The following is a 25,812-nucleotide window of genomic DNA, read 5'->3' as shown; positions in this document are numbered from 1 at the left end:
TCTCATTATTTTTGCTTGCGTTTCCCTTACCTCTAGAGATAGATCTACAAAGACGTTTGTACAGGCAATGTCAAGTAAGATACTACCCGTGTTATCCTCTGGGATTTTTATGGTTTCAGGTTTCACATAGAGGTCTTTGTCCATGTTGGATTTATTTTTGTGTATGTTGTAAGACAGTGGTCCGTTGTTTTTGTTTTGTTTTGCAGATTGCTGTCCAGTATTTCCAAAACCATATGTTGAGGAGCCTTTTTTTAAATTTATGTATTTATTTTTGAGAGAGAGAGAGAGAGAGAGCGAGCATGCAGAATAGGGGCAGAGAGATATGGAGAGAGAGAATCCCACGCATGTTCTGCACTGCCCTGAGATCATGACCTGAGCTGAACCCACCATCACACGCTTTCTTGACTGGGCCACCCATGTGTCCCAAGACTATCTTGTTTTTCCATTGGATGTTCTTTCCTGCTTTGTTGAGAATGAATTGACCATAGAGGTGTGAGTTTATTTCTGGGTGTCCATGCTATTGATCTATGCATATGAGTTTGTTGTTGTTGTTACTTTTTGTTGTTGTTTTGTCAGTACTGTTCAGTACGGACATACTGATCATACTGTTCTGATCAGTATAGCTTTGTAATATAACCTAAAGTCTGGAATTGTGATGTCTCCAGCTTTGCTTTTCTTCTACAAGTTTGTGTTGGCTGTTTGGGGACATTTGTCATTCCATACACATGTTGAGATTATTTGTTCTTGTTCTGTGACAAATGTCTTTGTTAGCGTGATATCCCTATCACACTTCATTTCATTATATGTGTAGATTGCTTTGAGGAGTGTAGACATTTTAACAGTATTTTGTGCTTCCTATCCATGAACATGAAATGTATGTCCATTTCTTTGTGTCCTCTTCCATTTATTTCATCAGTGTTTCATAGCCTTTAGAGTACAGGTGTTTCACCTCTTTGGTTAGGTTTATTCCTGGTTTCTTGTGGTATTTGTGAGCCTGTCAATGGGATTGATCTCTTACTTTCTCTCTGTGTTAATTCATGATTTGTGTTAGAAATTCAATACATCTATCTTCCTTGATTTCTGTAGACTGTGACTTGTCGAATTCATATATCGATCCTAGCAATTTTTAAGGGAGCCTTTCATGCTTTTTATAGAACCTATCATGTCAGTTCCAAACAGCGAAAGTGCTACTTCTTCCTTGCCGATTTGGATGCCTCTTATTTCTTTTTGTTGTCTGAGTGCTGTGGTTCGGGTTTCCCGTACTATGTGGGATAACAGTGGTGAGAGGGGTCATTCCTAGCTTGTCCCTGACTTTGGAAGAAAAACTTTCAATTATTACCCATTGAGGATGAGATGAGCTGTGGGTTTTTCATAGACGACCTTTATTATGTGCAGGTAGGTTGAGTCTCAATGTACTTTGCTGAGGGTTTTTATCATGAAAGGATGTGACATTTTATCAAATAGTTTCCCTGCATCTGTTGAAAGCATCCTATTGTTCTTATGCTTTCTTCTATTACTGTGGTGCATCATGTTGATTGATATGTGAATGTGGAACCACACTTGCAGCCCAGGAATATATCCCACTTGATTATGGGAAATGATTCTATCAATGTATTGTTGACTTTAATTTGAAGGTATTTTAATGAGAATTTCGGCATACATAGTCATCAGGCTATTGCTCTGCAGTTTTATTTAAAAATTTTTTAAACATCTTTTTAAATGCTTATTTCTTTCCTGAGATAGTCTACATAAAAGTGAGGAAGGGGCAGAGAGACAGGGAGAGAGAGAATCCTGGCCACGCCCCACACTGTCATGGCAGGGCCCAACGTGGGACTCAAACCCACGTACCGCAAGATAATGTCCTCATCCAAATATAAGAGTTGGACAGTAAACCGACCGACCCACACAGGCGCCGCTGCAGTTTTTGGTTTTAGTGGAGGCTTCATCTCGTTTTGGTATCAGGGCAATGATGGCCTCATACGATGAATTTGTAAGTTTTCCTTCCTTTTTAATTTTGTAATAATTCGAGGAGAATACCTATTACCTCTTCCTTGAATGGATGGTAGAATTCATCCATGAAGCCATCTGGCCATGAACTCTTGTGTTGGGGGGAGATTTTTTTAATTACTGATGGGGTATCTCTCTGTTTTCAGATTTTAGGTATCTTCCTGTTTCAGTTTTGGTAGTGTGTGAGTTTCTAGGAAGTTGTCCATTTTTCTCAGAGTGTCCAATTTGTTGCATATAGATGTTCATAATATTATCTTCTAATTGTATTTTTGTGGTGTTGACTGTCATTTCTCCTTTCTTATTTGTGATTTCATTTATTTAGGTCCTTTCTGTCTTCTTTGTGAAGAGTCTGCCTAGGAGGTTTTCAAGTTGATTACTGCATTCAATGAACCAGCCCCTGGTTTCATTGATTTGGTCTAGTGTCTTTTTGGTTTCTATATTCCTTATTTCTGCCCTAAACTCTATTATTTCCTTCCTTCTGCTGCTCTTTTTCTCATTCCTTCAGGTGTAAGTTAGGATTCTTTGAGACTTTTCTTGCTGTTTAAGGTAGGCTTGTATTGCTATATACTTCCATCATAGACTGCTTTTGCCACATTCCAAAGGGTTTTACCAGTGTATTTTCATTTTCATTTGTTTCAGTGTATTTTCTCATTGATTTCCTGTTTGACCCATTCATTTAGTAGCACGTTACTTAACCTCCCTTTATTTGTGGTCTTCCCGCCCTCCCCCCCCCACCCGCCCTCTTTTTGTGGTTGACTTCAAGTTTCCTAGCTTTGTGGTTAGAAAAGATGCTTGGTCTGATCTCTGTCGTTGGGTACCTCTTGAGTCCTGATTTGTGACCTAGAATGTGATCAATTCTGGAGAACGCCCCGGGTATGCCTGAAAAGAATGTGTACTCTGGCATTTTAGTATGGAGTGTTCTGAATATATCTGTTAAACCCTTCTGGTCCAGTGTGTCATTCAAAGCCATTGTTTCCTTGTTGACGTTCTGTTTATAGGTTCTGTCCATTGATGTGAGTGATGTGTTAAAGTTCTCTACTATCATCATCATATTATAAATGAGTTCCTTTACGGTTGTTGCTAAATGTTTTGTATACTTGGTGATCGCATGTTGGGTGCATCGAAATTTACAATCATTGGATCTTCTTGTTTGGCTGTCCCCTTTAGTATGAGATCGTGTCTGTCTTCATCTCTTGTTATAGCTTTATGTATGTATGTATGTATGTATGTATGTATTTTAATTTAAGTCTTAGTTGACATACAGTGCATTCTCGGGTTTAGGAGTAGAATTCGGTGATTCATCCTTTACATACAACACCCAGTGCTCATCACAACAAGTGCTCTCCTTAATACTCGTCCTCCATCTAGCCCAGCGCTGACCCATCTCCCTCCATCAACTTTCACTTTTTTTTTCTCTAACATTAAGAGACTCGTGTGGTTTGTTACCACGCTTCTCTTTTCCTGGCTCCTTCCTTAGTTTTCATGTGTTTTGTTTCTTAACTTCCACATGAGTGAAATCATATATGTGTCTTTCTCTGATTGACGTATTTCACGTAGCATAATACATTCGAGCTCCATCCACATCGTTGCAAATGGCAAGATTTCATTCTTCTTGAAGCTGAGTTATATTTCATTGTATATACGTATGTATGTATATATGAACATACACGTATGTCCATATGCATATACATACGTATACATACACACAACACATCTTCTTTACCCCTTCATCAGTTGATGGACACTTGGGCTTTCTCCATAGTTGGGCTACTGTTGATAATTCTGCTATAAATACTGGGTGCATGCAATGTCACTATTAGGTATTTACCCAAAGGGTACCAAAATAGAGTCTCGGCTTTAAAGTTTATTTTGCCTGATATAAGTATGGCTACTGGCTTTCTTTTGACATTATTAGCATGATAAATATTTCTTCATTCCCTCACTTCAAATCTGCAGGAGACTTGGGGCGCCTGGGTGGCTCACTCGGTTAAGGGGCCGACTTCGGCTCAGGTCATGATCTCGTGGTCCGTGAGGTCGAGCCCCGCGTCGGGCTCTGTGCTGACAGCTCAGAGCCTGGAGCCTGTTTCAGATTCTGTGTCTCCCTCTCTCTGACCCTCCCCCGTTCATGCTCGGTCTCTCTCTGTCTCAAAAGTAAATAAACATTAAAAAAATTAAAAAAAAAATAAGAAATCTGCAGGAGACTTAAGTCCAAATAAGGCTTTGTAGGCAGCATCTAGATAGACATTGTTTTTTGTTTGCTTGTTTGTTTGTTTGTTTTGTCCATTCTGACGCCCTATCCAATGTCTTTGGATTGGAGCATTTAGTCCATTTATAGTCAGAGTGATTATTGCTAGGTATATATTTAGTCCCATTCTACTAGTTGATTTGTCATTGTTTCTTGATGTTTTCTCTGATCCTTTCTTGTCTGTAACACTTTTAGTCTTTCCTTTCCACTCAAGAGCCCGACTTAAATATTCTTTTCTTTTGACTGGTGGTACATTTCTTTACTTATTTTTAATATTTCTTCTTTTTAAAATTTAGGGCCAAGTTAGTTACCTTATAGAGGAATACAGTTTCAGCAGTAGAATTTAGTGATCCATCAAGTACAAAATATACGCAATACTCATCCCAAGGTCCACCCCTAATGCCCATCACCCATTTACCCCATACCCCTATTCAGTAACCCTCCAGGAACCCTGAGATTCTTCCCTCTATTTAACAGTCTCTTATCATTTGACTCCCTCTCTGTGTGTATCTTCTTTTTGCTTTCCTTGCACTATGTTCATCAGTTTTATTAAATTCGACAGATGAGAGGAATCATAGGATGTGTGTCGTTCTCTGACATATTTTGCTTAGCTTAAGAAAGTCCGGTTCCATCCCCGTTGTTGCAAAGAGCGACATTTCATTCATTTTGATCACAGAGTAGTAGTCCATTGTATGCATATACCATATCTTCTTTATCCATTCATCTGTCAGTGGTCATTTGGGCTCTTTGCATAACTTAGCTATTGTTGAGAATGCTGCTAGAAATATTGGAGTACACGTGCCACTTCGAGTCAGCGTTAGTGTATCTTTTGGATAAATACGTAGTAGTGCAATTGCTGGGTCCTAGTTAGTTCTATTTTTTGTTTTTGTGACGAATCTCCATACTATTGTCCAGAATGGCTACACCACTTTGCATTCGCACCAGCATTGCAAAAGGGTTCCCTTTCCCTGCATCCTTGCCAACATCTGTCGTTTCCAGAGATGTTAATTTTAGCCATTCTGATAGGTGTGAGGGGATATCTCATTGTGGGTTTCATTTGTATTTCAGTGATGACCAGTGAGATTGAGCATCTTTTCATGTGTGACCGATCTGGATGTCATCTTTCTTAAGGTGTCTCTTCATGTCTTTTGCCCATTTCTTCACTGGATTATTTGGTTTCTGGGTGTTGAGTGTGATCAGTTTTTATAGATTTTGGATACTAACCCTTTATCTGATATGTCACCTGCAAATATCTTCTCCCATTTCATTCAGTTGCCTTTTAGTTTAGCTGATTTTGTCCCCTGCTGTGCAGAAGCTTTTTATCTTCAGGATCCAAGAGTTCATTGTGGTTTTTATTGCCCTTGTTTCTGGAGACATGACAAGCGAGAAGTTGCTGCGGCCAGGATCAAGGAGGTACATTGCCTGTTATCTCCTCTAGGAGTTTGATGGTTCCTGACTTACATTTAGATAATTCATCCATTTTGAGGTGTGTGTGTGTGTGTGTGTGTGTGTGTGTGTGTCGTTTAAGAACAGTGTCCAGGTTCATCATTCTCACTGTCCAGTATTCCGAGTACCATTTGCTGAAGAGACTCTTATTCCATTGGATATTCTTTCTGTGTTAACAAAGATTACTCACCTTATGTTTGAGGGTATATTTCTGGGGTCCATATTCTGTTCCATTGACGTCTGTCTCCGTTTCTGTGCCTGTACATACTGTCTTGATGAATGCAGCTTTCTAATACACCATAAATCCAAAATAGTCATGTTTCCACCTTTGTTTTCTCTTTCAACATGACTTTAGTTTTTGGTATCTTTTCTGGATCCTTACACATTTTAGGGTTGTTTGTTCTAGCTCTGTGGAGAAAGCTCGTGTTTTTTGATAGGGATTGCATTGAGTGTGTCGATTGCTTTGGTAGTATTGACATCTTAACAATGTTTGTTCTTCTTCTTTTTTTTTTTCAAAGTTTATTTATTTTTGGGGGACAGACAGAGACAGAGCATGAACGGGGGATTGGCAGAGAGAGAGGGAGACACAGAATAGGAAACAGGCTCCAGGCTCTGAGCCATCAGCCCAGAGCCTGACGTGGGGCTCGATATCACGGATCGCGAGATCATGACCTGGTAGAAGTCGGACGCTTAACCGACTGTGCCACCCAGGCACCCCAAATGTTTGTTCTTCTAATACATGAGCATGGAATGTTTTCCATTTCTTTGGGTTTCTTCAATTTTTCTCATAGACGATTTATGGTTTGTTGCTTACATCCCCATTGGGAGAGAGTCTGAGCTAGGGTTAGGGTTGGGTCCAGGACGTTGCCAGGGCCAAAGCAACTCCAGTCTCGTGATCTCGTTAGAAGAATGAAGTAAGGGACCAGGAGACAGCGGGGGTCAATTGTTTGATTAGGTTTCAAGATCGGGTTAGGATTCGGTTGAGGTTTCCGTTAGGGGTAGGGATTGGGTTAGGACCCAAGAGGCCCCAGGTACTGAACCCATAGCAGGGCAGTGGTCACCCGAATGGGCTAAGTTGAGGGCACAGGGGAGAGGGCCGGGAAGGTTCAGTCTTTGGCTTCCTGGCCACGCAAATCTATGGGCCACTGGTCCGGTAGGCCTCAGGAATTCTCTCAGACAACTGCAGCCGGGCCTGCAGAATGACATTGTGAGGTTCCAGGCACCATGCTGAGGGACACTGCCCCGCTTCTGGAACCTCAGGCACGTGGCGTTGCCAGACCATGCGATTGGGTCCACAAGGGGAGAGAGCCTTAGCTACGGTTAGTGTTTGGACCAGGGACGTAGCCAGGATCGAAGTGACTCCTGTCTCGAGATCTCCCTCGAGAGATGAAGTGAGGGCTCATGTGAAGGTGAGGTTAAAATGAAGGGATAGGGTTCAAGTCCGGCTGAGGATTAGGAGGAGGGTCTCGTTAAGGGTAGGATTGGGGTTACATCCCAGGAGGCCCCTGGTGCTGAAGCCAGAACACTTCAGCGGTCTCTCCGAAGGACTGAGTTCAGGGCACAAGGGAGAGTTCCGGGCAGGGTCAGACTCTATGAGCGCCTGGCCGGGGAAGTCTCAGGAATTCTCTCTGGCAGCTGCAACAGGCATGGGAAACGATATGGTGAGCTTCCAGATACCATACCAGGTGACCATGCAACCCATAAGGACCCAAGGCGTATGGTGTTGTGAGACGTAGGGATTGGGTCCCCATGGGGAGAGAGCCTAAGCTAGGGGTAGGTTTTGGTAAAGGGACATCGCCAGGCCCATAGCGACTCCAGGCTCGTGACCTCCCTCAGGAATAATTGAGGGCCTATGCCAGAAGGCGGCTCAAGTGCAGGGTTAGGGTTCGAGGCATGCTTAGATTACTGTGGAGGGACCCGGTTAGAAGTAGCGTTAAGGTTAGGGTTACGTCCCAGGAGGCTCCAGGCACGGAACCTACAGCAAAACGATGGTCTCCCCGAAGGGCTGAGTTGAGGGCACAAGGGACGGTGCTAGTCACGATCCGTCTTTGGCTGCCAAGGCCACACGCGTCGAACGGCCCCTGAAACAGGAGCCTCTGGAATCCTCTAGGGCAGCTGTAGTGAGGCCTGGGAAACGACATGGTGAGCTTCTAGGTTCCATGCCATGTGAGCCTGCACCACTTCTGGACGCGAAGCACGTGGAGTTTTCAGATGTTGGAATTGGATCCCCATGGGGACTGAGCGTTAGATAGGTTTAGAATTCGGTCCAGGGACATGGCCAGGTTCGAAACGACAGCGGTCTCGTGATCTCGTTTAAGGCTGACGTGAGAGCCCATGCCAGAAGGAGGCTCACTTGCAGGGTCAGTGATCAAGGCAGGCCAAGGTTTTGGTGGAGGGTCCCGGGTTGGGGTAGGGTTAGGGCCATGAGTTTCCAGGCGCCGAACACACAGCAGGGCAGTGGTCTCCCCGAGGGGCTAAGTTGAGGGCACAAGGGAAGGTGTCGGTCAGGATGACTCTTTGGCTGCCAAGGCCACACACATCGATCCGCCCCTGGTGGAGGAGGCCTCGTGAATCCTCTCAAGGGCTGCAGTCGGGCCTGGGAAACGACATGGTGAGCTGCCAGATTCCATGCCGAGTCAGGCTGCACAGCTTCTGGACCCTAGGCGCCTAGTATTGTCAGACGTTGGAATTGGGTGCCCTTGGGGAGAGAGCCTAAATAGGGTTAGGGTTCGGTCCAGGGACGTCGTTAGGGTTAAAGTGACTCCAGTCTCGTGATCTCCCTCGAGGGCTGAAGTCAGGGCCCATGCCAGAAGGCGACTCAAATGCAGGATTAGGGAACGAGGAGGGCTTAGGTTTCGGTAGAGGGTCCCGGATCGGGGTTGGGTTAGGGTTAGTGATGGGAACCTGGAGGCTCCAGGCGCCGAACCCACAGCAGGGCAGTGGTCTCCCCGAAGGGCTGATTTGAGGGTACAAGGGACTGTGCGGGTCAGGATCCCTCTTTGGCTGGCAAGGCCACACACGTCGATAAGCCCCTGGTCGAGGAGGCCTCCGGAATCCTCTCGGGAGCTGCAGCCGGGCCTGGGAAACGACATGGTGAGCTTCCAGGTTCCTTGCCGAGTCAGCCTGCACCGCTACTGTTCCCTATGCGCGTGATGCTCTCCGACCTTGGAATTGGGTCCCCATGAGGAGAGAGCCTTAGCTAGGGTTGGGGTTCGGTCCAGGGACGTCGCCAGGGCCGAAGCGACTCCGGTCTCGTGACCTCCCTCGAGGGCTGAAGTGAGGGCCCATGCCAGGAGGCGGCTCAAATGCAGGATTAGGTGTCGAGGCAGGCTTAGGTTTCGGTGGAGAGTCCTATTTCGGGGTAGGGTTAGGGTTAGGGTTAGGTCCCAGAGGTTCCAGGTGCTGAACTCACAGCAGGGCAGTGGTCTCCCCGAAGGGCTGAGTTGAGGGCACAAGGGACCGTGCCGGTCAGTGTCCCTCTTTGGCTGCCAAGACCACACACGTCGATAAGCCCCTGGTAGAGGAGGCCTCCGGAATCCTCTCTGGAATTGCAGCCGGGCCTGGGAAACGACATGGTGAGATTCCAAGTTCCATGCCGAGTCAGCCTGCACCGCTTCTGGACCACAGGCGCGTGATGCTGTCCGACCTTGGAATTGGGTCCCATGAGGAGAGAGCCTTAGCTAGGGTTAGGGTTCGGTCCAGGGACGACGCCAGGGCCGAAGCGACTCTGGTCTCGTGATCTCCCTCGAGGGCTGAAGTGAGGGCCCAAGCCAGAAGGCGGCTCAAATGCAGGATAAGTGAACGAGGCAGGCTTAGGTTTCAGTGGAGGGTAACGGTTCGGGGAAGTGTTAGGGTTAGGGTTAGGTCCCAAGTGGTTCCAGGCGCCGAACCCACAGCCGGCCAGTAGTCTCCCCGAAGGGCTCAGTTGAGGGCACAAAGGACGGTGCCGGTCTGGATCCCTCTTTGGCTGCCAAGGCCACACACGTCGATAAGCCCCTGGTCGAAGAGGCCTCCGGAATCCTCTCGGGAGCTGCAGCCGGGCCTGGGAAACGACATGGTGAGCTTCCCGGTTCCTTGGCAAGTCAGCCTGCACCGCTTCTGGACCCCAGGCTCGTGATGCTGTCCTACCATGGAATTGGGTCCCCATGCGGAGAGAGCCTTAGCTAGGGTTAGGGTTCGGTCCAGGGACGTCGCCAGGGCCGAAGCGACTCCGGTCTCGTGATCTCCCTCGAGGCCTGAAGTGAGGGCCCATGCCAGAAGGCGGCTCAAATGCAGGAATAGGGATCGAGGCTGGCTTAGGCTTCGGTGGAGGGTCCTGGATCGGGGTAGGGTTAGGGTTAGGGTTAGGTCCCAGGAGGTTCCAGGAGCCGAACTCACAGCAGGGCAGTGGTCTCCCCGAAGGGCTGAGTTGAGGGCACAAGGGACGGTGCCGGTCAGGGTCCCTCTTTGGCTCTCAAGGCCACACACGTCGATAAGCCCCTGGTCGAGGAGGCCTCCGGAATCCTCTCTGGAGCTGCAGCCGGGCCTGGGAAACGACATGGTGAGATTCCAAGTTCCATGCCGAGTCAGCCTGCACCGCTTCTGGACCCCAGGCGCGTGATGCTGTCCGACCTTGGAATTGGGTCCCCATGAGGAGAGAGCCTTAGCTAGGGTTAGGGTTCGGTCCAGGGACGTCGCCAGGGCCGAAGCGACTCCGGTCTCGTGATCTCCCTCGAGGGCTGAAGTGAGGGCCCATGCCAGGAGGCGGCTCAAATGCAGGATTAGGTGTCGAGGTAGGCTTAGGTTTCGGTGGAGGGTAACGGTTCGGGGTAGGGTTAGGGTTAGGGTTAGGTCCCAGGAGGTTCCAGGCGCCGAACCCACAGCAGGGCAGTGGTCTCCCCGAAGGGCTGAGTTGAGGGCACAAGGGACGGTGCCGGTCAGGATCCCTCTTTGGCTGCCAAGGCCACACACGTCGATAAGCCCCTGGTCGAGGAGGCCTCCGGAATCCTCTCGGGAGCTGCAGCCGGGCCTGGGAAACGACATGGTGAGCTTCCAGGTTCCTTGCCGAGTCAGCCTGCACCGCTTCTGGACCCCAGGCGCGTGATGCTGTCCGACCTTGGAATTGGGTCCCCATGAGGAGAGAGCCTTAGCTAGGGTTAGGGTTCGGTCCAGGGACGTCGCCAGGGCCGAAGCGACTCCGGTCTCGTGATCTCCCTCGAGGGCTGAAGTGAGGGCCCATGCCAGGAGGCGGCTCAAATGCAGGATTAGGTGTCGAAGTAGGCTTAGGTTTCGGTGGAGGGTCCTGGTTCGGGGTAGGGTTAGGGTTAGGGTTAGGTCCCAGGAGGTTCCAGGCGCCGAACCCACAGCAGGGCAGTGGTCTCCCCGAAGGGCTGAGTTGAGGGCACAAGGGACGGTGCCGGTCAGGATCCCTCTTTGGCTGCCAAGGCCACACACGTCGATAAGCCCCTGGTCGAGGAGGCCTCCGGAATCCTCTCGGGAGCTGCAGCCGGGCCTGGGAAACGACATGGTGAGCTTCCAGGTTCCTTGCCGAGTCAGCCTGCACCGCTTCTGGACCCCAGGCGCGTGATGCTGTCCGACCTTGGAATTGGGTCCCCATGAGGAGAGAGCCTTAGCTAGGGTTAGGGTTCGGTCCAGGGACGTCGCCAGGGCCGAAGCGACTCCGGTCTCGTGATCTCCCTCGAGGGCTGAAGTGAGGGCCCATGCCAGGAGGCGGCTCAAATGCAGGATTAGGTGTCGAGGCAGGCTTAGGTTTCGGTGGAGGGTCCTGGTTCGGGGTAGGGTTAGGGTTAGGGTTAGGTCCCAGGAGGTTCCAGGCGCCGAACCCACAGCAGGGCAGTGGTCTCCCCGAAGGGCTGAGTTGAGGGCACAAGGGACCGTGCCGGTCAGGGTCCCTCTTTGGCTGCCAAGGCCACACACGTCGATAAGCCCCTGGTCGAGGAGGCCTCCGGAATCCTCTCTGTAGCTGCAGCCGGGCCTGGGAAACGACATGGTGAGCTTCCAGGTTCCTTGCCGAGTCTGCCTGCACCGCTTCTAGACCCCAGGCGCGTGATGCTGTCCGACCTTGGAATTGGGTCCCCATGAGGAGAGAGCCTTAGCTAGGGTTAGGGTTCGGTCCAGGGACGACGCCAGGGCCGAAGCGACTCCGGTCTCGTGATCTCCCTCGAGGGCTGAAGTGAGGGCCCATGTCAGAAGGCGGCTCAAATGCAGGATAAGGGAACGAGGCAGGCTTACGTTTCGGTGGAGGGTAACGGTTCTGGGTAGGGTTAGGGTTAGGGTTAGGTCCCAGGAGGTTCCAGGCGCCGAACACACAGCAGGGCAGTGGTCTCCCCGAAGGGCTGAGTTGAGGGCACAAGGGACCGTGCCGGTCAGGGTCCCTCTTTGGCTGTCAAGGCCACACACGTCGATAAGCCCCTGGTCGAGGAGGCCTCCGGAATCCTCTCTGGAGCTGCAGCCAGGCCTGGGAAACGACATGGTGAGATTCCAAGTTCCATGCCGAGTCAGCCTGCACCGCTTCTGGACCCCAGGCGCATGATGCTGTCCGAATTGGAATTGGGTCCCCATGAGGAGAGAGCCTTAGCTAGGGTTAGGGTTCGGTCCAGGGACGTCGCCAGGGCCGAAGCGACTCCGGTCTCGTGATCTCCCTCGAGGGCTGAAGTGAGGGCCCATGCCAGAAGGCGGCTCAAATGCAGGATTAGGGATCGAGGCAGGCTTAGGTTTCGGTGGAGGGTCCTGGTTCGGGGTAGGGTTAGGGTTAGGGTTAGGTCCCAGGAGGTTCCAGGCGCCGAACCCACAGCAGGGCAGTGGTCTCCCCGAAGGGCTGAGTTGAGGGCACAAGGGACGGTGCCGGTCAGGGTCCCTCTTTGGCTGCCAAGGCCACACACGTCGATAAGCCCCTGGTCGAGGAGGCCTCCGGAATCCTCTCGGGAGCTGCAGCCGGGCCTGGGAAACGACATGGTGAGATTCCAGGTTCCTTGCCGAGTCAGCCTGCACCGCTTCTGGACCCCAGGCGCGTGATGCTGTCCGACCTTGGAATTGGGTCCCCATGAGGAGAGAGCCTTAGCTAGGGTTAGGGTTCGGTCCAGGGACGTCGCCAGGGCCGAAGCGACTCCGGTCTCGTGATCTCCCTCGAGGGCTGAAGTGAGGGCCCATGCCAGGAGGCGGCTCAAATGCAGGATTAGGGATCGAGGCAGGCTTAGGTTTCGGTGGAGGGTCCTGCTTCGGGGTAGGGTTAGGGTTAGGGTTAGGTCCCAGGAGGTTCCAGGCGCCGAACTCACAGCAGGGCAGTGGTCTCCCCGAAGGGCTGAGTTGAGGGCACAAGGGACCGTGCCGGTCAGGGTCCCTCTTTGGCTGCCAAGGCCACACACGTCGATAAGCCCCTGGTCGAGGAGGCCTCCGGAATCCTCTCGGGAGCTGCAGCCGGGCCTGGGAAACGACATGGTGAGCTTCCAGGTTCCTTGCCGAGTCAGCCTGCACCGCTTCTGGACCCCAGGCGCGTGATGCTGTCCGACCTTGGAATTGGGTCCCCATGAGGAGAGAGCCTTAGCTAGGGTTAGGGTTCGGTCCAGGGACGTCGCCAGGGCCGAAGCGACTCCGGTCTCGTGATCTCCCTCGAGGGCTGAAGTGAGGGCCCATGCCAGAAGGCGGCTCAAATGCAGGATAAGGGAACGAGGCAGGCTTAGGTTTCGGTGGAGGGTAACGGTTCGGGGTAGGGTTAGGGTTAGGGTTAGGTCCCAGGAGGTTCCAGGCGCCGAACCCACAGCAGGGCAGTGGTCTCCCCGAAGGGCTGAGTTGAGGGCACAAGGGACCGTGCCGGTCAGGGTCCCTCTTTGGCTGCCAAGGCCACACACGTCGATAAGCCCCTGGTCGAGGAGGCCTCCGGAATCCTCTCTGGAGCTGCAGCCGGGCCTGGGAAACGACATGGTGAGATTCCAAGTTCCATGCCGAGTCAGCCTGCACCGCTTCTGGACCCCAGGCGCATGATGCTGTCCGACCTTGGAATTGGGTCCCCATGAGGAGAGAGCCTTAGCTAGGGTTAGGGTTCGGTCCAGGGACGTCGCCAGGGCCGAAGCGACTCCGGTCTCGTGATCTCCCTCGAGGGCTGAAGTGAGGGCCCATGCCAGAAGGCGGCTCAAATGCAGGATAAGGGAACGAGGCAGGCTTAGGTTTCGGTGGAGGGTAACGGTTCGGGGTAGGGTTAGGGTTAGGGTTAGGTCCCAGGAGGTTCCAGGCGCCGAACACACAGCAGGGCAGTGGTCTCCCCGAAGGGCTGAGTTGAGGGCACAAGGGACCGTGCCGGTCAGGGTCCCTCTTTGGCTGTCAAGGCCACACACGTCGATAAGCCCCTGGTCGAGGAGGCCTCCGGAATCCTCTCTGGAGCTGCAGCCGGGCCTGGGAAACGACATGGTGAGATTCCAAGTTCCATGCCGAGTCAGCCTGCACCGCTTCTGGACCCCAGGCGCATGATGCTGTCCGACCTTGGAATTGGGTCCCCATGAGGAGAGAGCCTTAGCTAGGGTTAGGGTTCGGTCCAGGGACGTCGCCAGGGCCGAAGCGACTCCGGTCTCGTGATCTCCCTCGAGGGCTGAAGTGAGGGCCCATGCCAGGAGGCGGCTCAAATGCAGGATTAGGTGTCGAGGCAGGCTTAGGTTTCGGTGGAGGGTCCTGCTTCGGGGTAGGGTTAGGGTTAGGGTTAGGTCCCAGGAGGTTCCAGGCGCCGAACTCACAGCAGGGCAGTGGTCTCCCCGAAGGGCTGAGTTGAGGGCACAAGGGACGGTGCCGGTCAGGGTCCCTCTTTGGCTGCCAAGGCCACACACGTCGATAAGCCCCTGGTCGAGGAGGCCTCCGGAATCCTCTCGGGAGCTGCAGCCGGGCCTGGGAAACGACATGGTGAGATTCCAAGTTCCATGCCGAGTCAGCCTGCACCGCTTCTGGACCCCAGGCGCATGATGCTGTCCGACCTTGGAATTGGGTCCCCATGAGGAGAGAGCCTTAGCTAGGGTTAGGGTTCGGTCCAGGGACGTCGCCAGGGCCGAAGCGACTCCGGTCTCGTGATCTCCCTCGAGGGCTGAAGTGAGGGCCCATGCCAGGAGGCGGCTCAAATGCAGGATTAGGGATCGAGGCAGGCTTAGGTTTCGGTGGAGGGTCCTGGTTCGGGGTAGGGTTAGGGTTAGGGTTAGGTCCCAGGAGGTTCCAGGCGCCGAACCCACAGCAGGGCAGTGGTCTCCCCGAAGGGCTGAGTTGAGGGCACAAGGGACCGTGCCGGTCAGGGTCCCTCTTTGGCTGCCAAGGCCACACACGTCGATAAGCCCCTGGTCGAGGAGGCCTCCGGAATCCTCTCGGGAGCTGCAGCCGGGCCTGGGAAACGACATGGTGAGCTTCCAGGTTCCTTGCCGAGTCAGCCTGCACCGCTTCTGGACCCCAGGCGCGGGATGCTGTCCGACCTTGGAATTGGGTCCCCATGAGGAGAGAGCCTTAGCTAGGGTTAGGGTTCGGTCCAGGGACGACGCCAGGGCCGACGCGACTCCGGTCTCGTGATCTCCCTCGAGGGCTGAAGTGAGGGCCCATGTCAGAAGGCGGCTCAAATGCAGGATAAGGGAACGAGGCAGGCTTACGTTTCGGTGGAGGGTAACGGATCTGGGTAGGGTTAGGGTTAGGGTTAGGTCCCAGGAGGTTCCAGGCGCCGAACACACAGCAGGGCAGTGGTCTCCCCGAAGGGCTGAGTTGAGGGCACAAGGGACCGTGCCGGTCAGGGTCCCTCTTTGGCTGTCAAGGCCACACACGTCGATAAGCCCCTGGTCGAGGAGGCCTCCGGAATCCTCTCTGGAGCTGCAGCCAGGCCTGGGAAACGACATGGTGAGATTCCAAGTTCCATGCCGAGTCAGCCTGCACCGCTTCTGGACCCCAGGCGCATGATGCTGTCCGAATTGGAAATGGGTCCCCATGAGGAGAGAGCCTTAGCTAGGGTTAGGGTTCGGTCCAGGGACGTCGCCAGGGCCGAAGCGACTCCGGTCTCGTGATCTCCCTCGAGGGCTGAAGTGAGGGCCCATGCCAGGAGGCGGCTCAAATGCAGGATTAGGTGTCGAAGTAGGCTTAGGTTTCGGTGGAGGGTCCTGCTTCGGGGTAGGGTTAGGGTTAGGGTTAGGTCCCAGGAGGTTCCAGGCGCTGAACTCAAAGCAGGGCAGTGGTCTCCCCGAAGGGCTGAGTTGAGGGCACAAGGGACGGTGCCGGTCAGGGTCCCTCTTTGGCTGCCAAGACCACACACGTCGATAAGCCCCTGGTCGAGGAGGCCTCCGGAATCCTCTCGGGAGCTGCAGCCGGGCCTGGGAAACGACATGGTGAGATTCCAAGTTCCATGCCGAGTCAGCCTGCACCGCTTCTGTACCCCAGGCGCATGATGCTGTCCGACCTTGGAATTGGGTCCACATGAGGAGAGAGCTTTGGCTAGGGTTAGGGTTCGGTCCAGGGACGTCGCCAGGGCCGAAGCGACTCCGGTCTCGTGATCTCCCTCGAGGGCTGAAGAGAGGGCCCATGCCAGGAGGCGGCTCAAATGCAGGATTAGGGATCGAGGCAGGCTTAGGTTTCGGTAGAGGGTCCTGGTTCGGGGTAGGGTTAGGATTAGGGTTAGGTCACAGGTGGTTCCAGGCGCCGAACCCACAGCCGGGCAGTGGTCTCCCCGAAGGGCTGAGTTGAGGGCACAAGGGACCGTGCCGGTCAGGATCCCTCTTTGGCTGCCAAGGCCACACACGTCGATAAGCCCCAGGTCGAGGAGACCTCCGGAATCCTCCCGGGATCTGCAGCCGGGTCAGGGAAACGACATGGTGAGCTTCCAGGTTCCTTGCCGAGTCTGCCGGCACCGCTTCTAGACCCCAGGCGCGGGATGCTGTCCGACCTTGGAATTGGGTCCCCATGAGGAGAGAGCCTTAGCTAGGGTTAGGGTTCGGTCCAGGGACGACGCCAGGGCCGACGCGACTCCGGTCTCGTGATCTCCCTCGAGGGCTGAAGTGAGGGCCCATGTCAGAAGGCGGCTCAAATGCAGGATAAGGGAACGAGGCAGGCTTACGTTTCGGTGGAGGGTAACGGATCTGGGTAGGGTTAGGGTTAGGGTTAGGTCCCAGGAGGTTCCAGGCGCCGAACACACAGCAGGGCAGTGGTCTCCCCGAAGGGCTGAGTTGAGGGCACAAGGGACCGTGCCGGTCAGGGTCCCTCTTTGGCTGTCAAGGCCACACACGTCGATAAGCCCCTGGTCGAGGAGGCCTCCGGAATCCTCTCTGGAGCTGCAGCCAGGCCTGGGAAACGACATGGTGAGATTCCAAGTTCCATGCCGAGTCAGCCTGCACCGCTTCTGGACCCCAGGCGCATGATGCTGTCCGAATTGGAAATGGGTCCCCATGAGGAGAGAGCCTTAGCTAGGGTTAGGGTTCGGTCCAGGGACGTCGCCAGGGCCGAAGCGACTCCGGTCTCGTGATCTCCCTCGAGGGCTGAAGTGAGGGCCCATGCCAGGAGGCGGCTCAAATGCAGGATTAGGTGTCGAAGTAGGCTTAGGTTTCGGTGGAGGGTCCTGCTTCGGGGTAGGGTTAGGGTTAGGGTTAGGTCCCAGGAGGTTCCAGGCGCTGAACTCAAAGCAGGGCAGTGGTCTCCCCGAAGGGCTGAGTTGAGGGCACAAGGGACGGTGCCGGTCAGGGTCCCTCTTTGGCTGCCAAGACCACACACGTCGATAAGCCCCTGGTCGAGGAGGCCTCCGGAATCCTCTCGGGAGCTGCAGCCGGGCCTGGGAAACGACATGGTGAGATTCCAAGTTCCATGCCGAGTCAGCCTGCACCGCTTCTGTACCCCAGGCGCATGATGCTGTCCGACCTTGGAATTGGGTCCACATGAGGAGAGAGCTTTGGCTAGGGTTAGGGTTCGGTCCAGGGACGTCGCCAGGGCCGAAGCGACTCCGGTCTCGTGATCTCCCTCGAGGGCTGAAGTGAGGGCCCATGCCAGGAGGCGGCTCAAATGCAGGATTAGGGATCGAGGCAGGCTTAGGTTTCGGTAGAGGGTCCTGGTTCGGGGTAGGGTTAGGATTAGGGTTAGGTCACAGGTGGTTCCAGGCGCCGAACCCACAGCCGGGCAGTGGTCTCCCCGAAGGGCTGAGTTGAGGGCACAAGGGACCGTGCCGGTCAGGATCCCTCTTTGGCTGCCAAGGCCACACACGTCGATAAGCCCCAGGTCGAGGAGACCTCCGGAATCCTCTCGGGAGCTGCAGCCGGGCCTGGGAAACGACATGGTGAGCTTCCAGGTTCCTTGCCGAGTCTGCCTGCACCGCTTCTAGACCCCAGGCGCGGGATGCTGTCCGACCTTGGAATTGGGTCCCCATGAGGAGAGAGCCTTAGCTAGGGTTAGGGTTCGGTCCAGGGACGACGCCAGGGCCGACGCGACTCCGGTCTCGTGATCTCCCTCGAGGGCTGAAGTGAGGGCCCATGTCAGAAGGCGGCTCAAATGCAGGATAAGGGAACGAGGCAGGCTTACGTTTCGGTGGAGGGTAACGGATCTGGGTAGGGTTAGGGTTAGGGTTAGGTCCCAGGAGGTTCCAGGCGCCGAACACACAGCAGGGCAGTGGTCTCCCCGAAGGGCTGAGTTGAGGGCACAAGGGACCGTGCCGGTCAGGGTCCCTCTTTGGCTGTCAAGGCCACACACGTCGATAAGCCCCTGGTCGAGGAGGCCTCCGGAATCCTCTCTGGAGCTGCAGCCAGGCCTGGGAAACGACATGGTGAGATTCCAAGTTCCATGCCGAGTCAGCCTGCACCGCTTCTGGACCCCAGGCGCATGATGCTGTCCGAATTGGAAATGGGTCCCCATGAGGAGAGAGCCTTAGCTAGGGTTAGGGTTCGGTCCAGGGACGTCGCCAGGGCCGAAGCGACTCCGGTCTCGTGATCTCCCTCGAGGGCTGAAGTGAGGGCCCATGCCAGGAGGCGGCTCAAATGCAGGATTAGGTGTCGAAGTAGGCTTAGGTTTCGGTGGAGGGTCCTGCTTCGGGGTAGGGTTAGGGTTAGGGTTAGGTCCCAGGAGGTTCCAGGCGCTGAACTCAAAGCAGGGCAGTGGTCTCCCCGAAGGGCTGAGTTGAGGGCACAAGGGACGGTGCCGGTCAGGGTCCCTCTTTGGCTGCCAAGACCACACACGTCGATAAGCCCCTGGTCGAGGAGGCCTCCGGAATCCTCTCGGGAGCTGCAGCCGGGCCTGGGAAACGACATGGTGAGATTCCAAGTTCCATGCCGAGTCAGCCTGCACCGCTTCTGTACCCCAGGCGCATGATGCTGTCCGACCTTGGAATTGGGTCCACATGAGGAGAGAGCTTTGGCTAGGGTTAGGGTTCGGTCCAGGGACGTCGCCAGGGCCGAAGCGACTCCGGTCTCGTGATCTCCCTCGAGGGCTGAAGAGAGGGCCCATGCCAGGAGGCGGCTCAAATGCAGGATTAGGGATCGAGGCAGGCTTAGGTTTCGGTAGAGGGTCCTGGTTCGGGGTAGGGTTAGGATTAGGGTTAGGTCACAGGTGGTTCCAGGCGCCGAACCCACAGCCGGGCAGTGGTCTCCCCGAAGGGCTGAGTTGAGGGCACAAGGGACCGTGCCGGTCAGGATCCCTCTTTGGCTGCCAAGGCCACACACGTCGATAAGCCCCAGGTCGAGGAGACCTCCGGAATCCTCCCGGGATCTGCAGCCGGGTCAGGGAAACGACATGGTGAGCTTCCAGGTTCCTTGCCGAGTCTGCCTGCACCGCTTCTAGACCCCAGGCGCGGGATGCTGTCCGACCTTGGAATTGGGTCCCCATGAGGAGAGAGCCTTAGCTAGGGTTAGGGTTCGGTCCAGGGACGACGCCAGGGCCGACGCGACTCCGGTCTCGTGATCTCCCTCGAGGGCTGAAGTGAGGGCCCATGTCAGAAGGCGGCTCAAATGCAGGATAAGGGAACGAGGCAGGCTTACGTTTCGGTGGAGGGTAACGGATCTGGGTAGGGTTAGGGTTAGGGTTAGGTCCCAGGAGGTTCCAGGCGCCGAACACACAGCAGGGCAGTGGTCTCCCCGAAGGGCTGAGTTGAGGGCACAAGGGACCGTGCCGGTCAGGGTCCCTCTTTGGCTGTCAAGGCCACACACGTCGATAAGCCCCTGGTCGAGGAGGCCTCCGGAATCCTCTCTGGAGCTGCAGCCAGGCCTGGGAAACGACATGGTGAGATTCCAAGTTCCATGCCGAGTCAGCCTGCACCGCTTCTGGACCCCAGGCGCATGATGCTGTCCGAATTGGAAATGGGTCCCCATGAGGAGAGAGCCTTAGCTAGGGTTAGGGTTCGGTCCAGGGACGTCGCCAGGGCCGAAGCGACTCCGGTCTCGTGATCTCCCTCGAGGGCTGAAGTGAGGGCCCATGCCAGGAGGCGGCTCAAATGCAGGATTAGGTGTCGAAGTAGGCTTAGGTTTCGGTGGAGGGTCCTGCTTCGGGGTAGGGTTAGGGTTAGGGTTAGGTCCCAGGAGGTTCCAGGCGCTGAACTCAAAGCAGGGCAGTGGTCTCCCCGAAGGGCTGAGTTGAGGGCACAAGGGACGGTGCCGGTCAGGGTCCCTCTTTGGCTGCCAAGACCACACACGTCGATAAGCCCCTGGTCGAGGAGGCCTCCGGAATCCTCTCGGGAGCTGCAGCCGGGCCTGGGAAACGACATGGTGAGATTCCAAGTTCCATGCCGAGTCAGCCTGCACCGCTTCTGTACCCCAGGCGCATGATGCTGTCCGACCTTGGAATTGGGTCCACATGAGGAGAGAGCTTTGGCTAGGGTTAGGGTTCGGTCCAGGGACGTCGCCAGGGCCGAAGCGACTCCGGTCTCGTGATCTCCCTCGAGGGCTGAAGAGAGGGCCCATGCCAGGAGGCGGCTCAAATGCAGGATTAGGGATCGAGGCAGGCTTAGGTTTCGGTAGAGGGTCCTGGTTCGGGGTAGGGTTAGGATTAGGGTTAGGTCACAGGTGGTTCCAGGCGCCGAACCCACAGCCGGGCAGTGGTCTCCCCGAAGGGCTGAGTTGAGGGCACAAGGGACCGTGCCGGTCAGGATCCCTCTTTGGCTGCCAAGGCCACACACGTCGATAAGCCCCAGGTCGAGGAGACCTCCGGAATCCTCCCGGGATCTGCAGCCGGGTCAGGGAAACGACATGGTGAGCTTCCAGGTTCCTTGCCGAGTCTGCCGGCACCGCTTCTAGACCCCAGGCGCGGGATGCTGTCCGACCTTGGAATTGGGTCCCCATGAGGAGAGAGCCTTAGCTAGGGTTAGGGTTCGGTCCAGGGACGACGCCAGGGCCGACGCGACTCCGGTCTCGTGATCTCCCTCGAGGGCTGAAGTGAGGGCCCATGTCAGAAGGCGGCTCAAATGCAGGATAAGGGAACGAGGCAGGCTTACGTTTCGGTGGAGGGTAACGGATCTGGGTAGGGTTAGGGTTAGGGTTAGGTCCCAGGAGGTTCCAGGCGCCGAACACACAGCAGGGCAGTGGTCTCCCCGAAGGGCTGAGTTGAGGGCACAAGGGACCGTGCCGGTCAGGGTCCCTCTTTGGCTGTCAAGGCCACACACGTCGATAAGCCCCTGGTCGAGGAGGCCTCCGGAATCCTCTCTGGAGCTGCAGCCAGGCCTGGGAAACGACATGGTGAGATTCCAAGTTCCATGCCGAGTCAGCCTGCACCGCTTCTGGACCCCAGGCGCATGATGCTGTCCGAATTGGAAATGGGTCCCCATGAGGAGAGAGCCTTAGCTAGGGTTAGGGTTCGGTCCAGGGACGTCGCCAGGGCCGAAGCGACTCCGGTCTCGTGATCTCCCTCGAGGGCTGAAGTGAGGGCCCATGCCAGGAGGCGGCTCAAATGCAGGATTAGGTGTCGAAGTAGGCTTAGGTTTCGGTGGAGGGTCCTGCTTCGGGGTAGGGTTAGGGTTAGGGTTAGGTCCCAGGAGGTTCCAGGCGCTGAACTCAAAGCAGGGCAGTGGTCTCCCCGAAGGGCTGAGTTGAGGGCACAAGGGACGGTGCCGGTCAGGGTCCCTCTTTGGCTGCCAAGACCACACACGTCGATAAGCCCCTGGTCGAGGAGGCCTCCGGAATCCTCTCGGGAGCTGCAGCCGGGCCTGGGAAACGACATGGTGAGATTCCAAGTTCCATGCCGAGTCAGCCTGCACCGCTTCTGTACCCCAGGCGCATGATGCTGTCCGACCTTGGAATTGGGTCCACATGAGGAGAGAGCTTTGGCTAGGGTTAGGGTTCGGTCCAGGGACGTCGCCAGGGCCGAAGCGACTCCGGTCTCGTGATCTCCCTCGAGGGCTGAAGAGAGGGCCCATGCCAGGAGGCGGCTCAAATGCAGGATTAGGGATCGAGGCAGGCTTAGGTTTCGGTAGAGGGTCCTGGTTCGGGGTAGGGTTAGGATTAGGGTTAGGTCACAGGTGGTTCCAGGCGCCGAACCCACAGCCGGGCAGTGGTCTCCCCGAAGGGCTGAGTTGAGGGCACAAGGGACCGTGCCGGTCAGGATCCCTCTTTGGCTGCCAAGGCCACACACGTCGATAAGCCCCAGGTCGAGGAGACCTCCGGAATCCTCCCGGGATCTGCAGCCGGGTCAGGGAAACGACATGGTGAGCTTCCAGGTTCCTTGCCGAGTCTGCCGGCACCGCTTCTAGACCCCAGGCGCGGGATGCTGTCCGACCTTGGAATTGGGTCCCCATGAGGAGAGAGCCTTAGCTAGGGTTAGGGTTCGGTCCAGGGACGACGCCAGGGCCGACGCGACTCCGGTCTCGTGATCTCCCTCGAGGGCTGAAGTGAGGGCCCATGTCAGAAGGCGGCTCAAATGCAGGATAAGGGAACGAGGCAGGCTTACGTTTCGGTGGAGGGTAACGGATCTGGGTAGGGTTAGGGTTAGGGTTAGGTCCCAGGAGGTTCCAGGCGCCGAACACACAGCAGGGCAGTGGTCTCCCCGAAGGGCTGAGTTGAGGGCACAAGGGACCGTGCCGGTCAGGGTCCCTCTTTGGCTGTCAAGGCCACACACGTCGATAAGCCCCTGGTCGAGGAGGCCTCCGGAATCCTCTCTGGAGCTGCAGCCAGGCCTGGGAAACGACATGGTGAGATTCCAAGTTCCATGCCGAGTCAGCCTGCACCGCTTCTGGACCCCAGGCGCATGATGCTGTCCGAATTGGAAATGGGTCCCCATGAGGAGAGAGCCTTAGCTAGGGTTAGGGTTCGGTCCAGGGACGTCGCCAGGGCCGAAGCGACTCCGGTCTCGTGATCTCCCTCGAGGGCTGAAGTGAGGGCCCATGCCAGGAGGCGGCTCAAATGCAGGATTAGGTGTCGAAGTAGGCTTAGGTTTCGGTGGAGGGTCCTGCTTCGGGGTAGGGTTAGGGTTAGGGTTAGGTCCCAGGAGGTTCCAGGCGCTGAACTCAAAGCAGGGCAGTGGTCTCCCCGAAGGGCTGAGTTGAGGGCACAAGGGACGGTGCCGGTCAGGGTCCCTCTTTGGCTGCCAAGACCACACACGTCGATAAGCCCCTGGTCGAGGAGGCCTCCGGAATCCTCTCGGGAGCTGCAGCCGGGCCTGGGAAACGACATGGTGAGCTTCCAGGTTCCTTGCCGAGTCAGCCTGCACCGCTTCTGGACCCCAGGCGCGTGATGCTGTCCGACCTTGGAATTGGGTCCCCATGAGGAGAGAGCCTTAGCTAGGGTTAGGGTTCGGTCCAGGGACGACGCCAGGGCCGACGCGACTCCGGTCTCGTGATCTCCCTCGAGGGCTGAAGTGAGGGCCCATGCCAGGAGGCGGCTCAAATGCAGGATAAGGGAACGAGGCAGGCTTACGTTTCGGTGGAGGGTAACGGATCTGGGTAGGGTTAGGGTTAGGGTTAGGTCCCAGGAGGTTCCAGGCGCCGAACACACAGCAGGGCAGTGGTCTCCCCGAAGGGCTGAGTTGAGGGCACAAGGGACCGTGCCGGTCAGGGTCCCTCTTTGGCTGTCAAGGCCACACACGTCGATAAGCCCCTGGTCGAGGAGGCCTCCGGAATCCTCTCTGGAGCTGCAGCCAGGCCTGGGAAACGACATGGTGAGATTCCAAGTTCCATGCCGAGTCAGCCTGCACCGCTTCTGGACCCCAGGCGCATGATGCTGTCCGAATTGGAAATGGGTCCCCATGAGGAGAGAGCCTTAGCTAGGGTTAGGGTTCGGTCCAGGGACGTCGCCAGGGCCGAAGCGACTCCGGTCTCGTGATCTCCCTCGAGGGCTGAAGTGAGGGCCCATGCCAGGAGGCGGCTCAAATGCAGGATTAGGTGTCGAAGTAGGCTTAGGTTTCGGTGGAGGGTCCTGCTTCGGGGTAGGGTTAGGGTTAGGGTTAGGTCCCAGGAGGTTCCAGGCGCTGAACTCAAAGCAGGGCAGTGGTCTCCCCGAAGGGCTGAGTTGAGGGCACAAGGGACGGTGCCGGTCAGGGTCCCTCTTTGGCTGCCAAGACCACACACGTCGATAAGCCCCTGGTCGAGGAGGCCTCCGGAATCCTCTCGGGAGCTGCAGCCGGGCCTGGGAAACGACATGGTGAGATTCCAAGTTCCATGCCGAGTCAGCCTGCACCGCTTCTGTACCCCAGGCGCATGATGCTGTCCGACCTTGGAATTGGGTCCACATGAGGAGAGAGCTTTGGCTAGGGTTAGGGTTCGGTCCAGGGACGTCGCCAGGGCCGAAGCGACTCCGGTCTCGTGATCTCCCTCGAGGGCTGAAGAGAGGGCCCATGCCAGGAGGCGGCTCAAATGCAGGATTAGGGATCGAGGCAGGCTTAGGTTTCGGTAGAGGGTCCTGGTTCGGGGTAGGGTTAGGATTAGGGTTAGGTCACAGGTGGTTCCAGGCGCCGAACCCACAGCCGGGCAGTGGTCTCCCCGAAGGGCTGAGTTGAGGGCACAAGGGACCGTGCCGGTCAGGATCCCTCTTTGGCTGCCAAGGCCACACACGTCGATAAGCCCCAGGTCGAGGAGACCTCCGGAATCCTCCCGGGATCTGCAGCCGGGTCAGGGAAACGACATGGTGAGCTTCCAGGTTCCTTGCCGAGTCTGCCGGCACCGCTTCTAGACCCCAGGCGCGGGATGCTGTCCGACCTTGGAATTGGGTCCCCATGAGGAGAGAGCCTTAGCTAGGGTTAGGGTTCGGTCCAGGGACGACGCCAGGGCCGACGCGACTCCGGTCTCGTGATCTCCCTCGAGGGCTGAAGTGAGGGCCCATGTCAGAAGGCGGCTCAAATGCAGGATAAGGGAACGAGGCAGGCTTACGTTTCGGTGGAGGGTAACGGATCTGGGTAGGGTTAGGGTTAGGGTTAGGTCCCAGGAGGTTCCAGGCGCCGAACACACAGCAGGGCAGTGGTCTCCCCGAAGGGCTGAGTTGAGGGCACAAGGGACCGTGCCGGTCAGGGTCCCTCTTTGGCTGTCAAGGCCACACACGTCGATAAGCCCCTGGTCGAGGAGGCCTCCGGAATCCTCTCTGGAGCTGCAGCCAGGCCTGGGAAACGACATGGTGAGATTCCAAGTTCCATGCCGAGTCAGCCTGCACCGCTTCTGGACCCCAGGCGCATGATGCTGTCCGAATTGGAAATGGGTCCCCATGAGGAGAGAGCCTTAGCTAGGGTTAGGGTTCGGTCCAGGGACGTCGCCAGGGCCGAAGCGACTCCGGTCTCGTGATCTCCCTCGAGGGCTGAAGTGAGGGCCCATGCCAGGAGGCGGCTCAAATGCAGGATTAGGTGTCGAAGTAGGCTTAGGTTTCGGTGGAGGGTCCTGCTTCGGGGTAGGGTTAGGGTTAGGGTTAGGTCCCAGGAGGTTCCAGGCGCTGAACTCAAAGCAGGGCAGTGGTCTCCCCGAAGGGCTGAGTTGAGGGCACAAGGGACGGTGCCGGTCAGGGTCCCTCTTTGGCTGCCAAGACCACACACGTCGATAAGCCCCTGGTCGAGGAGGCCTCCGGAATCCTCTCGGGAGCTGCAGCCGGGCCTGGGAAACGACATGGTGAGATTCCAAGTTCCATGCCGAGTCAGCCTGCACCGCTTCTGTACCCCAGGCGCATGATGCTGTCCGACCTTGGAATTGGGTCCACATGAGGAGAGAGCTTTGGCTAGGGTTAGGGTTCGGTCCA

This window comes from Prionailurus bengalensis, chromosome D3, assembly GCF_016509475.1.
Source record: "Prionailurus bengalensis isolate Pbe53 chromosome D3, Fcat_Pben_1.1_paternal_pri, whole genome shotgun sequence".
Taxonomy (NCBI): Eukaryota; Metazoa; Chordata; class Mammalia; order Carnivora; family Felidae; genus Prionailurus; species Prionailurus bengalensis.
This window is presented reverse-complemented; position numbering follows the sequence as displayed.